At 52.2% G+C, this 16,251-nt stretch overlaps 1 protein-coding gene across 2 annotated transcripts in view; it reads right to left on the reverse strand.

The window, feature by feature from the left end:
• LOC137411911 (uncharacterized) overlaps window positions 1-16,251 on the reverse strand; it is a 185,783-nt gene that overhangs the window by 156,613 nt on the left and 12,919 nt on the right. Inside the window, exon 2 of one of the 2 annotated variants that reach the window (XM_078772353.1) lies at window positions 381-535. The exons of the other annotated variant lie outside the window; for it this stretch is intronic. The gene's annotated coding sequence lies outside the window, so the exon portion shown is untranslated. The remainder of the gene's footprint in view (window positions 1-380; window positions 536-16,251) is intronic. 2 annotated transcript variants of the gene reach the window in all.

Below are 16,251 nucleotides of genomic sequence, written 5' to 3' on the forward strand. Positions count from 1 at the left end.
GCTGCGACCAACTCACTCTCGACAGCACACTCACTCCTCGGCGCACACTTTTTCCTCACACACCCCAGAGTCGGACATTTTCGCACACCTCCTCCTTCGCACACCGTGCCTGTCGCACACTTCACCAACGGCCTCTCACGAACACCCGGATCCAAATCAACCCCCAAGCCGACTGAAGCTCCCCTCACATCATATACATTTCCTCGTATATCGCCACTCGCCTTGGCACCTCGTCTCCGCACCTCCTTCGCCACCTGCAAACTCTTTATTTGGTTAGTGAGCACACCATCACGATTTGAGCACCGACCTTGTACATATTCCATCAATTCCTCCTTTATCTCCCTCTTAGTTTCCCTCCGTCTCTTCTTAATTTCACTCACCTCCTCTTCCACTTCCTCTAACTTTTGCTTCACCTCCTTTATTTCCCGGTGCGTCTCCTCAATCTCGTCCTCTAAGGCTACTGTCGTGAAAATCAAGGACAGACACGACTTGTCCCTTGGGTAGGTTTAATATCATTTAGATCTGAAGTAACATCCTGTAAAAATACATTCATGCAACAGACATTAGAATCAGAGTATTACATGGGCAATGTCCGATATCAATAGGTAAAACAAAGCAAGCGCAGCATATAGGGGCGTACGTACCATTCGAACTACAGGACTATGTCACAGTAAGTGCCGCTGGAGTGTCCGTGCGCCCCGGTTGTCCCGGGTCTTATAGACGCCCCTTTTAGTGGGATAAGCGAGCACTCCCTGGGTTCACCTTCGGTATAATTTCACTACATTCTCCCCGCCGTTAGAACTATACTGCCGCCCGGCAGGTGGCAAGCAAGCGTCAGCATTAATCGGATGGGTCACGTCAATCCACGTCAGTCGGTCCACCCGTAGCGGTCGGGGCGGCGAACTACCCTGCCAGTTCGTGTTCGGAAACTACCGGGTACGGCGTCCCCAAGCCCGGAGTCCCCCGCGTCGGAATAGTCGCCGGAGGTGGGTGTCGGAGGGGGCGCCCCAGCGCCTTCTGGCAAGGGAGTGGGTGACAACGGAAGTGACGGTAGTAGTTCCATAGAGGAAGCTTCGGTAGAGTCCATAGACTCGTAGATGGGTTCGTCGATATCCCTGTCGTCGTCCTCGCATGGGGCGAGATGGCGTACGGAGACAGTAGACTCGCGGCCGTCCGCCGTTAACACGCGAGCATGCTCGGGATTAGCCTGGAGGACCCGCACCTTATCAACAAGGGGGTCGTACTTGCTAGCGCGAACCGCTCGTTTGAGATAGGCGGGCCCCGGCTCATCGAGCCAGCTGGATAAAGAATGGATACTACCCGAGCTTCTAGGGTGGTGGAACAGTCTTTCGTGAGGAGTCTGGTTGGTGGCGGTACATAGGAGAGCCCGGATCGAGTTTAGAGCTGCAGGTAGCGACCACGCCCATTTATCGAGGCCTCGGCTGAGGGTCCGGAGGATTAGCATGACGGCCCTCCATATAATCCCATTAAAGCGTTCGATCTGCCCATTCGCTTGGGGCCGGTATGGGGTGGTGTAGCTCGAAGCGACATTATTCTGGAGCAAGTAGCCCCTCACCTCCTGAGACAGGAACACCGCACCCCGATCGGTATGCACGTAGGCTGGATACCCAAACATAGAAAACAAATTCTGCAGGCACCGGATAACCGTGGCAGCCGACATATCCCCGCACGTATAAGCAAAGGGGAATCGTGAATACTCATCGACGATAGTGAGCAGATAACGAGAGTTACTCGACAACGGCAGCGGCCCTTTGAAGTCCATCGCCAAGCGCTCCCACGGTCTAGTAGCCCCAACTAGCGTCCCCATAGGAGGGTTGTAAAAGCGCGGTTTGAGCTCCGCACAGATAGTGCAATCACGGCAGATCCGGCGGATGTCCTCAATCGAGTACGGCAGATTACCACTGCGCACAAAATGCGCGAAACGCTCCACCCCGGGATGACACATAGTGCCGTGCAAGACACGCAGTCCCTCCAAAGTTACAACCCCGGCGCAAGTGGCCGGCCTCGATAAGGCGTCGGCGACCAGGTTATCCTTCCCCGGGCGGTATTTGATGGTGTAGCAGAAGTCGGCGAGTTCGATACGCCAACGGGTGATTTTCTCATTCTTAATGCGCTGAGCATGTAAGGTGTCGTACATAAATGCAACGCTTTGTTGGTCCGTGACGATTTGGAAACACCGCCCGAGCAGGTACGGCCGCCATCGCCGAATCGATTCGACGATCGCGTACGCTTCCTTTTCGACAGACGAATGCCTCCGCTCAGCGGAGGTGAGAGTCCGTGAAAAGAAAGCCACAGGGCGTCCCCCTTGGGAGAGAGTCGCCGCTATCGCATGATCCGAGGCATCACTCTCCAAAACGAAAGAGGCACTCTCGTCAATCGTCGCTACAGCGGCGCCAGCGATGTCGGCTTTAAGGCCCTCGAAGGCCGCCATGGCGGCCGGGCCCATGGGGAACGTGTCGCAGGCCACGAGGGGGCGGAGCTTCACGGAGAAATTTTGCACCCACTTTGAATAGTGGGCGAACAGCCCAAGAGCGCGTTTCAGCGAAGCCCGATCGCGAGGTGGAGCCATATCGAGCAAAGGTCGCAGACGCTCCTTATCCGGAGAGACAGAGCCATGGGTCATGGTGTACCCCAAAAGAACTACCGTGCGTAGAGAGTAACGACACTTAGCCGCATTCATGGTTAGGCGATATTTCCGCGCGACCTCGAGGAAGCGCTTCAGATTAGCGTCGTGATGCTCCTGATCATACCCACAAACAGTAAGATTGTCCAGATAGACAAAGACATCGGTCAAGTTCTCCTTCGCAACGAGGTCATCCATAGCCCTCTGAAAACAAGCGACTCCGTTAGTTACCCCAAAGGGGAGTCGAGTGAACTGGTACAACCGCTGACCCGATTCAAAGGCTGTAAAGACGCGATCAGCCCTAGAGATGGGGACCTGATGATACGCACTACGCAGATCGAGAGTGCTATAAATGGAATACAGGGCCACCTGGCGTACCAGGGCGTCCATCCCCGGTAAGGGGTAGGCATCCAGCTGTGTAAAACGATTAATCGTCTGTGAGTAGTCGATTACCATGCGCCGGCGGTGGGCCTCACTCCGCACCACTAAGACTTGGGCCCGCCACGGTGACCTACTGGGTTCTATAATACCGTCCTTTAAGAGCTGGGCCGTTTCTTCCGCAATGAATTGCGCGTCTGCGCGAGAGTAGCGCCGCGATTTGACGGCTACAGGGGTACAATCAGTGGTCAGGTTGGGGAACAGCGAGAGAGGCTCCACGTCCATCTGAGCGAGAGCGCACACAGCAAGCGTGTCCGGCCCACCGAAGTCTATTTCCAAACGTCCATGTCGCTTAAGGAAATCAAGTCCTAACAGAACGTCGGCACATAAAGCAGGTAATACCATGAGATACACGGCCGGGAACGTGCGTCCCTTTATCACAAGTTTCAGTCGACATGCCCCTTTTGTGCTCAACCGAAGTCCTTGGGAGGCCATGAAGATCCGTCGTGTTGTCCCGAGAACCGGCCACCCATGTTGATGCACTAGTCGTTGATTGATAAAACTATCCGTAGACCCCGTGCCAATCAAAGCTTGCGCAAAAACGCCCGCGACCTTGAGCGGAATGATGGCCTGCGCAAGGCCGGCAGACCCGGCAGGTATTGTACCGGCCGGGCGAGAAGATCGCGCCTCGCGGGTGGATCCCACTCCGGCTGCAATCTTCCGGGCATCGTCGGCAGGTTGGGCCTCAGCAGGAGCATATAAATCGTAATACCCACTGTCAGAGGACGTTCCCACGCCGGCTGCAGTTTGCCGGTCATTCGGGCAGCCCGTGGAGGATCCTCGTGACAAACGCATAGTTGGCTCATCGGCAGTTTCATTTGACGGAGAGAGTGTGTGTAGGTCGTAAGAGCTGCCGCCAGATGGCGCCGGAGTCACGTGAGAAGGATCACTGCCATCTGCAGTTTCATATGCCAGAGTGGGTGCATGTAATTCGTAAGAGCCGCCGTCAGATGGCGCTCGAGTCACGTGCTGCATTTGCCGCACATCAAGAGGAGTTTCCAAAGCAGAAGCATGTCGCTTGTTTGAAGAAGGCGTTCGAACGCCAGTCAAGGTCGGTCGCACCGTGGCCGGTCGCGTTCGCGCCATTTGTTTCGGCGGCCCGGTGTATCTCACCAAGGTCGTGCGTGCAGCCAGAGGCCCGCGAGAAGGAGGTCGGCTCATCAAAGCCAAGTGAGGCGCTCCGTCCGGTGCTCGATCCGTTGGCTCAGCGATGAGCCCATTCAAGGTCGCGCGGGTGCGCATGCCCCGTGCGGCCTTCGTGCAGACCTTTGCAAAATGGCCCTTGGTGGAGCACAGGTGGCATATGGCTTCCCGAGCCGGGCATTCAGATCGAGGGTGCTGCCGATTCCCACAAAAATAACATTTTGCGTACCGGTCAGGCCGTGGCCGGGCAGCGGCGGCAGCAGTTAGGCCGGAAGCGGAGTCCGCTCCAGGAGCACCCAGAGTCTCGGTCGTGGTGGTCGGGTCCTCCCCCATATCCTCGGCGGTAACCCTCTCCGGTCGCGCGAGTTGAGAAGTCCCCGCCACGACTCGTGGGTGGTCATAAGCGGTGGATTGTTCACGGGCATCTGTAAAGACGCGTGCCAGCCGTAGTGCCTCCGTAAATGTCAGCTCCGCGACCTCCAGGAGTCGGAGCCTCAATACTCCAGAATTAATTTCGGAGACGAATGAATCTCGGAGCAGGTCATCCTGCACTTGCTCGTGGGTCCGTACCTCCTGCACACAGTCCGCCAATAGGTAACGCAGCTCCTGCGCGTAGCGATCGATCGATTCCGATGGTTGTTGTCGCCGCTGGGAGAGCTGATGCCGGCCGTGCACGGCGCTCCGTGTCTTTACGTATAGTCGCTTCAGCTCGGCCAGAGCCGTAGCGTACGTCTCAAAACGAGCAATGCTCTGGTAAACGCTGTGATGGACCTTCGACTGTAACATGTACAGCTTCACCGCAGCGGTGGGCTCTGTTTCGTGAGCGGCAAAGTAATTCTCCAGCGTTTTGAGCCAGTGGGTGAACTCCGATACCGATCCCTCAGCTTGAGCGTCGGCACCGAGAATCGGTACCATGATCATCTTGTGTTCAGTCATTTCGTCGATCTAAATGATATTAAATGTCGTGAAAATCAAGGACAGACACGACTTGTCCCTTGGGTAGGTTTAATATCATTTAGATCTGAATTAACATCCTGTAAAAATACATTCATGCAACAGACATTAGAATCAGAGTATTACATGGGCAATGTCCGATATCAACAGGTAAAACAAAGCAAGCGCAGCATATAGGGGCGTACGTACCATTCGAACTACAGGACTATGTCACAGTAAGTGCCGCTGGAGTGTCCGTGCGCCCCGGTTGTCCCGGGTCTTATAGACGCCCCTTTTAGTGGGATAAGCGAGCACTCCCTGGGTTCACCTTCGGCATAATTTCACGACAGCTACCTTGACCGTTTCTATGTGCGTCCTCACCTCCCGGTCCTTTGTCTCCATTACTTCCGTCACCTCGTCCAACCTCGTTGTCAGTCCCTCACGTACCATCTGACATTGCCTCTTCATCGCTATCAAGTCGTCTCTGATGTCTTTTTGTGTCGCTTTTAACCCTCCTAGTACCGCAGTGTTCTTTTCTACTTGATCCACTAGTTCTTTTTGTCCCACCGTCAGTTGTTCCACCTCCTGCGTCAGGTCCTCTATGCCCCCTTGTAACTTAGCCGTATTATTCCTCACCTCTTTCTCCATATGCTTCTCACCTCGCTTTACCTCCTCGCGTACCCCCGAGACCTCCTCGCTTACACCTCGTCGTATCTCCTCCTTCATCTCCTCCATCTCTTTTGTGGATGCCGCACTCATCTGTCCTAATTCATCCCTTTGGGCATCCAATTTGGTTTCTACCCCGATTTTCACCTCCTCTATCTGCTCTCCCATTTGTTTAATTTCTCGGGCGGATTGCTCCCCTATTTCCCGCAATTTGTTTTCCATCTTGTTTTCTAACCCCCTTAACCCATTTTTTTACCTCTTTTATCCCGTTGTCTAACCCCTCAAATTTATTGTCTAATCCCTCAAATTTGCTGTCTATCTTCCCAATTTGGGCACTGGTACCCCTCACTTCGTCCCTCATTACCCCCATCATTCTGCTTTCCATTTTCTCACTATCAGCCCTCCTTCTGTCTTCCATTTCTTCACCCGACTTAACCATAAAGGCCTTTATTTGTTCCATACTGTCGTTTTTTTTCTGCATTTCCACCATGAATTGGGCCATGAAGGCTTGCATTTGGACCACGCCCATTGGTTCCGCGGCCGTGGCCCCCTCAACCACGTGCGAGCCGCCATTTTGTATCCCTTCAACCACGTGCGCGACAGCGCCATTTTGTGCGCCTGACACCTCCTCAACCACATTGCCATTGTTCTCCTCCTCCCTTTCCTCCACATACATTTCCCCGAGGTCCTGGGTCGATTCTATCCCGTCTATCTCTCCCACCGGCATCCCGTCGCCTTGACCAGCCATGGCGCGACTTTCAAATTTAGGATTTTATAAAATACAATTTTTGGGCCACTCGTAATTTGAGCGCGCTAAGCGCTTCAGGTCCGAATCCGACACTCCTGACACCAATTGTTACGGACCGCGGATAAGATGTTGTTTTGCCGAGCGGATGGCACCGCGGCCGAACAGTTACCCCGACTAACCCGATTCCTGGACGTTGGCCGAAATCGCACCACAGGTATTCAATTTGGAAACCTCTAAAGCGACCGAATGTAAAGAGGAAGAAGAAGAAGATGTACAGAAGAGTAACAGGATTTATTATTTACACACACTAAGCAAAAGGAGCAGTCAAGGTTATATACAGGGAAAATGGAAAAAGCATGTGACACAGTGCAAATATTAACTTATACAAGCTTAATTAATACCCAGGGACAAGACACACAGAACAAACTCACATACACAAAAGGATGGAAAGGCAGGGATGGTTTGGGATGGCAGAGGAGGGTCCAGGCAGATGGTAGGCGTCGAGGTCCGGCTCCAAGCGCGCGCTCCGATCCACGCTTTGGGGTCGAGGCGAAAACCCGGCAAACACAGCCTCGCGTCTCACCGACCGGCGATAGGGCCTAGAGGGTGTCGGCCTATTGCCGCAATACAGGCACCCCCTCACGTCTCTCTCTCTCAGTCTTGCTAGATCATGCCTCTCGTTCATGCCTTCTCACCGACCTTGTACCTACTTTGTTTACCTCTCATGAACCTTCAAGCAACTCCCTTCACAGAACTCTCACTTCAGAACTCCCTCTGCAGAACTGCTCGTGGGGCTCCCTCACTCATCTCTCTCTTGCGCGATCTTCGCACGCATATCTCATCCTCAAGCGCGGGTGTGACACGCCCTCGTCGGTTTCGGTACCGCCCTCCCCCTGTGCTCTGTGACCTTATATGGCAATGCCACGGGCTTGCCTCCTTATTTGGACATGGCGCCGAACGGCGCGCCCCTCGTGGCGAGCTACGGGCTTGTTCCCTTATTTGGGCATGGGGCTGAACAGCCCCGCCCCTCGTGGCGCGCCCTGGGCTTGCCTCTTCCCGGCGACCCCGCCCCTCCTGTTCGCACAGAGCACGGAGCACGTATTCACTATTTGCAGCAAAATGAGAGGGCACGCACCCCACGCTTGTGAAGCTGCTTTACCCAGAGAGGGAGTTTGGGCTGGGAAATGTAATTATTGAAGGGGAGCTATTCTTATTTGATTCGGTGCAATGGAGTGTCAATTAATGGCCAACAGAGCCTTAAACTCACATAGAATAAAGAGATAACTACTTAGAAGGGCTTAAGATTGGCTAGGTGTATGCGATGAATTAATTAAGGGGACGACCTTTGACCTTTACAATTATGGAGGTATTTACAACGATCATGACATTTACAAAGGGTGATCTTTACAACAATTACAAATCCACAACAATATATATTGTAACGATTTTGAGAAGTGTAACGGGTTTTGAGAAGTGTAACGGGTTTTGAGGAGTGTAACAATTTTGGAGGAAGGGTAACGGATGTGAAGAGTATGGTTTTGGTATGGTAACATCCTGGTAATGTAAATAATGGTCGCAGCCGTCCTCCTAATTAATTGCATAGAACATACACGCAGGTCACGATATATCTTTTAAATAGTGTATTTCCTTATTCCATGTAGGCTAAGTATGTGTTTTCCACTAGATTGACTTTGCATTGTATCAAACAAAATAAGCGTAGGCCCTTCCAATTTCCCCAAAACCTCCCTTCCAATTGCCTTCCGCATTTTGGCTGGTTTTCTTCAAACCACCATTGGCCACGAGGTAAGGTTGGGGAAGAAAGGCGTGTCTCCACCTCGTCATAAGAAGCAAGGAGTGAACCAGCCCTAACAGCCAATCAACACCGCGGTGAGTGACCCGGTAGGCGCGCCCTCGGAGTCGGCGGCTTGATTTCGCTGGAGGTGATAAAAGCGACTGCAGGGGACTGCTTTAGCAGATGAGAGATGAGAGATGACTGGAGATGACTGGAGAGGAGCAACGAGGCTGCACCAAGGAGAGGGCTTGAGAGATACGCTGGGGGATGACCTGGAAGAGGAGCGCAATCCACCGCAAGCCCTACCTACCTGCCTGCATGCAATATCCCCTGTCGTTGGAGAGACGCGCTGAACGGAGGGAGACGGCTCCACCCCAGGAAGAGGAGCAGGTGTGCCGAGCCAGCGCGTGACGGCCGCGGATACGCGACGGAGGTTTTCCCGCCAAAACCGCGAGGGGTTGAAAGCTGCTGCCTCCGACCTTGCCTTCCTCCACGCGTCCACCTCAGCTATTACCTGCCTGCAATATCCACCGTGTGAGTGTGAACGTCCTGTCCTACTCGTTTGTCTTGGGGATTAAGTAAATGAAATAGAATAAGTTAACAATGCACTGTGTGACTGCTCTTTTCCATCTATTGCTGTAAATAATATTGGTCGCTCTAAAATATTGCTTGTGTGTGTATAATAAATCTGTTCTTCCTCCAAACTCTGTCTTTCTTCTCTCTTCTTCTCTTTCGGTCGCTTTAGAGGTTTCCCAATTGAATATCTGTAGCGCGATTAGTCAACGTTCGGTTGGAATCGGGTTCTAATTGGGGAGTAACTGTTCGGACGCGGTTAAATACACCACCGCTCGGTAAAATAACATCCAAAAACCGTGTCCGTAACAATATATATATATATATATATATATATATATATATATATATTTATATATATATATATTGTTGTGGATATGAGGACTGTATATATTTTTTTGATTGTGTGCTTTATTATTGTTGTTGTTGTTAGTCTGTGCCTCCTGCCTCCGGAGCTGTGTAAAGATCAAAAGGGCGTCCCATAGTCCACAAGCATACACGTCAGCCAAGTAATAGAATACCCCTGTTGATAGTTATCTCTTATTCTGTGTTTTAGGGTAAGGCTGTGTCTCCCATTAATTGAAGTACTCCATTGCACCAGTGAAAGAGATAGATTCCCTTCATTCCCACTCCCAAAACTTCCATTCCCATTCCCAAAACCTCCCTTCCAATTGCCAACTGCATTTTGGGCGGTTTTCCCTTCATCCGCCATTGGCCACGAGGCAGGGTTGGGGAAGAAAGGCGTGTCTCCACCTCGTCATAGAGGGGGAGGAGTGAGCCAGCCCAGCCAGTGAGCCAGCTCGACCAACCATGAGCCAGGGGTTTGGCTAGAGAGGGCGGAGGAAGAGCGATCGGGGAGGTTCGCAAAGGTTGAGGGGCGGGGGCCTATATAACCCAAGGCAGGGGTGTGGCCAAAGGAGATGAGTTTTTACCGGCAGACAAAAGGGGAGCCCAAGCCGTGGAGAGGAGTCAGAGATTCGCTTTTACAAGAGACGGGAAGAGTTGAGCTTTTACCAGAGACAAGACGGTTGAGCTTTTACAGAGAAGAGAGAACCCGTCACACCAAGGCTCCACCAAGCTCCGTGTTGGCTCCACCGAGCGTTCCCCTCCACCAAGCTCCGTGTTGGCTCCACCAAGCGTTCCCCTCCACCAAGCTCCGTGTTGGCTCCACCAAGCGTTCGCCTCCACCAGGGCTCCACCAAGCTCCGGGTTGGCTCCACCGAGCGTTCCCCTCCACCAAGCTCCGTGTTGGCTCCACCGAGCGTCCCCCTCCACCAAGCTCCGTGTTGGCTCCACCAAGCGTTCGCCTCCACCAGGGCTCCACCAAGCTCCGGGTTGGCTCCACCAAGCGTTCCCCTCCACCAAGCTCCGTGTTGGCTCCACCAAGCGTTCACCTCCAGCCATCGACCTTCTGCCATTCCTGGCATTCCCCGCGTGAGTCATTGTTCTGTTTGTTCTGTCCTGGGTTAATTAAGACTGTTAGATAAGCTAGTATTTTCCCTGTGTCACCTGCGTCTTATGTGCTTGTAAATAAACGTGACTGCTTTCTTTTTGCTTATGTGTGTAAATAGTAAATAAATTTAGTAGTATTTCCAACCTTTTTGTCTTCGTTTTCCTCTTTGCATTTCGTCGTTTTTGCCTTTTCCCTCATTGAGCAGCTGCGGCGCGATACGGCCAAAGTCTGGGTGAATCGGGTGAGTTTTGTTAGGTCGCGGTCTTACTCCACCGCTCGGTCTATAACACCTAACCGCGATCTATAACAATTGGTGTCGAGGAGTGAGATTCGGACCCGAAGCGCGCTTAACGCGCTCAAAATTACGAGCTGCTAAAAAAAAAAAAAATTGTGTTTTAAAAGAAAAGCCCGAATTTTGAAATCGCGCCATGGCTGGTCAAGGCGACGGGATGCCGGTGGGAGAGATAGACGGGGTAGAATCGACCCAGGACCTTGGGGAAATGTATATGGAGGAGGTGGTTGAGGAGGTTTCAGGCGCGCAAAATGGCGTCCTCGCGCACGTGGGTGTAGCGGCACCAAATTTGGCGGCGCCCGTGACCGTAGCAGCACCGGTGAATTTGGACCTCTTTATGATACAAATAAGGGCGCTCATGGTCCAGACAAGTGAAGACCTGAGGAATGACTTGGGGAACCGGATGGATGCTCAGGGTGAGCGGATAAGGGACGAAGCGAGGGCTGATAGTGAGCGATTGAGGGACGAGGTGAGGGGTACCAATGCCCAAATTGGGAAGTTAGACAATAATTTTGAGGGGTTAGACAACGGGATAAAAGAGGTGAAAATGGGTTAATGGGGTTAGAAAATAGGATGGAAGACAAATTGCGGGAAATAGGGGAGCAATCCGCCCGAGAAATTAAACAAATGGGAGAGCAGATAGAGGAGGTAAAAATCGGGGTAGAAACCAAATTGGATGCTCAGAGGGATGAATTGGGACAGATGAGGGTGGCATCTACAAACCAGATGGAGGAGATACGACAAAGTGTGAGTGAGGAGGTCTCTGGGGTACGCGAGGAGGTAAAGCGAGGCGAAAAGCGTATTGAGAAAGAGGTGAGAAATAATACGGCGAGGTTACAGGGGGGACTAGAGGGTCTGACGGAGGAGGTGGAACAGCTGACAGAGGGACAGACGGAGTTAGTGGAGCAGGTTCAAAAGAACACTGCAGTACTCGGAGGGTTAAAGGCGACACAAAAAGAAATTAAAAACGAATTAATAGCGACACAGAGGCAATGTCAGATGGTACGTGAGGGACTGACAATGAGGGTGGACGAGGTGACAGAGATAATGGAGACGAAGGACCGAGAGGTGAGGATGCACATAGAGACAGTCACGGTAGCCTTAGAGGACGAACTTGAGGAGACGCAGCAGGAAATAAAAGAGGTGAAGCAAAAATTAGAGGAAGTGGAAGAAGAGGTGAGTGAAATTAAGAAGAGACGGACAGAAACTAAAAGAGAAATCCAGGAGGAGGTGATGGAATATGTGCAAGGTCGGTGCTCAACTCATGGTGTGATGCTCACTAACCAAATAAAGAGTTTGCAGGTGGCGGAGGAGGTGCGACGACGAGGTGCCAAGGTGAGTGGCGATATAATGGGCAATGTATATGATGTGAGGAAAGCTTCAGTCGGCTTGGGGATTGGTTTGGATCCGGGTGTTCGTGAAAGGCCGTTGGTGAAGTGTGCGACAGGTCTGGTGTGCGAAAAAAGAGGTGTGCGAGAATGTCCGACCATGGGGTGTGTGAGGAAAAAGTGCACGCCGAGGAGTGAGTGGGCCGTCAAGAGTGAGTTGGTCGAAGCGCGTGTGCGAGGGGGTACATGGAAGCGCGGTGTGGTGAGTGTTACAGAGGAAGTAACGAGAGAGTGTACACCTGTGGTGAGTGTTACAGAGGATGTAACGAGAAAGTGTACGCCTGTGGTGAGTGTTACAGAGGGTGTAACGGGAGAGTGTGCGCAAGAGTATGCGCGAGAAAGGTGTGTAACGGACAGGTGCATGAGGAAAGAGTGCGCTGTCGAGAGTAAGGGTGAGTGCGTTGTCAAGAGTGGTGGTGAGAGTAGTGAGAGTGACACGGTGCGTGAGTTGGTTGTGACAGGTGAGCGAGGATGTACACCTGGAATGAAAGGATGCACACCTGGAATGGTAGAGCGTGAGTGGGAATGCACACTTGAGTTGGTCGTGAGGCACGTGGTTGGGTGTGCGAGTGAAAGCACACCTGTGATGGTCACAGAGGAGGTGACCGAGGAGGGGGCGCGAAGAGGTGTGTTGGTGAGGTGTGCGACCAACGAATGTGTGCCAAAGTGTTCGGTGGTCAGGTGTGTGACCAAGTCTGTGAGTGGAATGAGTGTACCTGGGTGTGTAAGGAAAGGTACGAGGAGCATGGGAACAGCTGGAGGTGTGAGCACGAAAGGGGTAGCGTATGCGTGTAAGCATGCAGGGGAGGAGGCATCGACGGTAACCGGGTTAGCGGTTAGAGCGACTTTTAGCCGAAGCGGGCCCTCAGTGCGCGTCGGGCAGCTTCGCGTGCCGCGAGGACCAGCGGGGATCCGAACCACGGCGGGTTCGAAAGAACCGCCGTACGCGATCCACGCTGTGCCTCGCTTGGAACGGCCGCGTCCGGGCTCCACTGGGCGGAGCGGGCAGCCCGATAGGAAGGGTCGTCATGGCGACCACTTTTTATTGAGACGTGCCGGCAGGTCGAGATCGGGACATTGGATGGCTCCACGCCGAGGTGGTGCGTGGGATCTCGGCACGGGTAAGCCCCCTTCCCTGCACCGAATGCGGGACGTATCCAGCCGCTGGCACAAAAGAACCCGCATTCATTGCTCGGCTGTACGAAGCCGAGCTTTGGAAGGGAATTGGCGCACCGAGAGGATGTAATAAGTAGACGGGTGATGAGGATAAGTGTTTTGGCCCCGAAATTAGAAAAAAAGCAAAAGTTGATGATTGGTACGGTGATTGGCAGATGATTGGCAAAATTTTTGATTGGTTGAAATTTGATGTGCAAAATTGGTAGTGGGAGATGCCCGATGTGGTGGGATGGCAACTCTGTCATCCCTCACAGGTGGGGCAAATGCGCTATAGTTTATGGGGTGTATGGCAGTGAAAACTAGCCCGGGTGGGTTAGGATATCATGTGTAGGGATCTAGCGAAGATGACATTAGGTAACGTTAAGGTTAGTTAGTGACTGATACCTGTAGTGGGGACGCAGGTAGATTAGTATGGATGATAATGACGTGGGAGCGCAATAGTTTAAAGGGACGATTGGGAAGCGCAAGTTTCAGAGGGGAGTAGTTAGTTGAGATGATGCCGTGTGTTTGAGATTGAACAGGTGTGATTGCACAGGTGTGCAACTGAACAGGTGTGTGGAGCAGTGTATGAGTAGGAGTGATAGTGATGTGTGTGGTGTTGACCAACTGGTCCAGGAAGAGGAGGAGGGTGCAGGTGGCACCAGGTGTGAGTGCACAGGTGTGCAACAACAGGTATGGAGAATGGTTGTGTGGAATAAATGGTATGGGATATATGGCGTATTGGAATGGATGGTCGTGGAGTGAGTATGGTGGAAATTGTGGAGTGGAGTGGATGGTGCGAAGGTGTGAATGGGGGAAGGATGGACCCCCATCACGAATACCCGGGGCGGGTAGTGTAAGTGTTAGGTAGAGGGTATAGGTAAATTGTGGTTGGATATTGGCATCTGTGGTGCGAGGTGAAAGAATGGTATTTGGATGGGTGCATTAGTGTTGTGGAAATGGCTGGGCGTGTAGCCTGTTAGTGTGTGTAGTTGGTTTGGGCACTCCACCACTGTGAGGATGTCGGCCAGGTGAGGCCGCAGGTGGGCTCTGGGAGCCGGTAGTAGTTGTTGTGGATGGGGCCCGAGGATCCGGAGGACGGACCCGGGTAGCCCAGTGCCAGAGGGCACCAGTGGGGTGATAGAGCCAGGAGGGGCCTTCCCCAGTAGATAGGTTAGGGTGAGGAGCTAGGTAAGCTCGGGTGGCAACTGCAGTGGTGGAGGTGTGCAGGTGGGTAGACCTGCTGGGAGAGCTACACGTCACAGCCCAGAAATTGTGCGAGGCACCGGGAGATGAATCGGGGGAGTGAGACCCCAAATTGAGAAGCACCACAGTTTGGTCAAAGGGAATTGGTTTTTAGAACCCATAGAGTAAGTTGGCCAATGGATTGGCAGGGAAAGACCCCGGGTAGTTAGGATGAAGGATCTCCTCGCACCATCTCACTCATCTGCATCCACTCACCTGAGATGAGGTAACTCCACGCCATGCCATGTTTTATTATTTTTTATTGTGCAAATGTTTGGAATGTGAGACGCATCATGACGTGGGTGTGACATTGTGCTTTGTTGTTCCATCTCTTCCTCCTTATGAGGATTGATGACGAATTGGGTGATGGCAAATTTTGAAGTAGAGGGATTGTGGTGACGAATTTGGTATAGAGGAAATATGGGGAGACGTGACAGTAGTGACGAATTTGTAAATGTGTAGATTTTGTACATATGGGGTAAGGGCAAGGGGAGTGTAGGTGACAGGGGGGGGTGACGTACGGTAGGGACGAGCTTTCTCATTTCGCTCTCCGTACGCATTTCGCCTTGCATTGCCTTGTTTGATGTGCACCCTTGTGACCTTACCCCTCGCTCAATTGTCTTTCCCCTTTTGTCTCCCACATGACCTGTGCGCTATGGGGCGCCGAGGGGAGCGTGCGTGAGTCGGCCATTGTGCGCCCGGAACTCTCAGAACCAGCTGTCTGCATCGATGCACCACATTATGGACCACCTGTCTGTGGCCGAGCACCACTTATGGACCCCATGGGTTGGGGCATGGCCCCTCTGCTGGAACCGGCCATGAGGGCCCGAAATCTTGCTGGCGGACCTTGGCCACAGGGCACCGATGCCCCACAGGTGAACCACACGTAGTCGGCCCTGTGGGCCATAAATAAAATAAAATAAAAAGGACACATTGGGTGCAAGTTTTAATACAAATAGGCCGCCAGTAAGCAAAGCAAAGGAATGACAACAACTGGAAGAAATAATAATAACCAGCAGAGGGAGCCGAAGAGCAAGAGACACCTGCAGGGTTAGGGGTTGTTGTTTTTATTTTGATGAACAGTGATGACTGCACCGATTGGTGCTTGGGTGTGTGGTGCGTTTTTGGGTGCTTTAATGGTGCGTCGATGCAGAGCAGACTGTCTCCCCCCCAGAAAGAACGATCACAGGTCCTGGGTTAGTCTTGTAAATAAAGTAGCGTCAATTGTAAATAATGCTTCCCACCGTCAGTGTATAGTTTGAAGACCATTCCGCAATTCGGTTAACTATGGGCGTAAGTCTGTTAGGCAGGGTGCAATGGAGCAGCGGTACACATTTATTTATGTTTTAAAACTGTCGCACTCAGGGTCAGGTTAAAAGTAGAGGGAACTACACCTACGTGTCACACTAAATAAAAGTTGTAGGCCCGGGACGTGCCTAAGAGGAGGAGGGTGCAGTGTTGTGGATATGAGGACTGTATATTTTTTTTTGATTGTGTGCTTTATTATTGTTGTTGTTGTTAGTCTGTGCCTCCTGCCTCCGGAGCTGTGTAAAGATCAAAAGGGCGTCCCATAGTCCACAAGCATACACGTCAGCCAAGTAATAGAATACCCCTGTTGATAGTTATCTCTTATTCTGTGTTTTAGGGTAAGGCTGTGTCTCCCATTAATTGAAGTACTCCATTGCACCAGTGAAAGAGATAGATTCCCTTCATTCCCACTCCCAAAACTTCCATTCCCATTCCCAAAACCTCCCTTCCAATTGCCAACTGCATTTTGGGCG

The sequence above is a fragment of the Myxine glutinosa genome, chromosome 2 (genome assembly GCF_964187855.1).
Source record: "Myxine glutinosa chromosome 2, kmMyxGlut1.1, whole genome shotgun sequence".
NCBI lineage: Eukaryota > Metazoa > Chordata > Myxini > Myxiniformes > Myxinidae > Myxine > Myxine glutinosa.